Consider the following 1,153-nt stretch of genomic DNA (forward strand, 5'->3'; position numbering starts at 1 on the left):
TGAATTTATTTTTTTACTGCACATGTAGAAATTTCACCAGCAATTTAAGACTGTTTTTATACAAAGTTATGCATTTCCACAGAATAAAGCAAACCATATATGTATATACATATACGGGCAATAGACACTTTGCGTGTGTGTGTGTATATATATATGTATATATGTACATATATATATATTAGATATGTGTGTATGTATATGCATATGTATAATATATCCTGATTTCAATATCTGAATCATGTAAATATTGTTTTGATCTCAGCTACTGGTGATCCTAGGAATTCTATCTTACAACTACCTACATTTTCCTACTGTTATAACTGATACGATGCAACACTGATCACTGAGTTTCAAAACAAATATTTGTCTTCCCACGCAGAATCCGTGGTGCAGAGAACTAGGTTAAGCAAGTGGAGTCACATTAATCTGGTCCGACTCAGGCTCTGCTACTCCCTTCGGCATCATTTCACCTTCTAAGCTTCCGCTTCCTCATCTTAAGATGGGGACCCTCGTGAGCCCTACCTCACAGGCTTCTGGTGAGCAAAACACAGGCGTGAATGCACGGGGTACACCGTAAGGGTAAATGTCGCCTGCTAGGAGAATGATTATAACCTCAGTTTATTTATGAAAGTCATTCTTAAAGTTTCTGAAGGCAGCGCTGTGCTGGCTTTTACACAACAGGAGTGTTCACAAAGGGCCTGGGAAGATGAAAAAGGACCGGCACTGAAATGGTAAAGCACAAACACATAGGCTGCCAAACCCCCTTTTCAAACACTAACATTTCCGAGTGCCTCCTCTACGTCGGGCACGGTGATCATCTCAGCTCATCCCCCAAACAAGCCCACGGAGCTGGGTTCCAGGATCGCCCCCTTCTTTATAGATGAGGAAACTCGGAGCTGTAGCCAACTTGGTCAAAGAGGGTGAGACCGTGAGGATCTGAACTTGGGCCAGACAGGCTGCCAACCCTGCTTGACACCACAGGGCTCCTGAGGGGAACTGAAGGGCCGCAGCGTGTGGAAGGGTGGGACAGAGGACTTGCCCATGTCCTTGGCAGGGAGGGCAGGGAGGGCAGGGAGGGCAGGGACAGAACAACTCGGGAAATGCCATTGCTCTGCAAAATGACAGCAGCACGAGGAGAGTATGGGCCCTGGGA

This window comes from Myotis davidii, unplaced genomic scaffold (assembly GCF_000327345.1).
Source record: "Myotis davidii unplaced genomic scaffold, ASM32734v1 scaffold478, whole genome shotgun sequence".
Lineage (NCBI taxonomy): Eukaryota > Metazoa > Chordata > Mammalia > Chiroptera > Vespertilionidae > Myotis > Myotis davidii.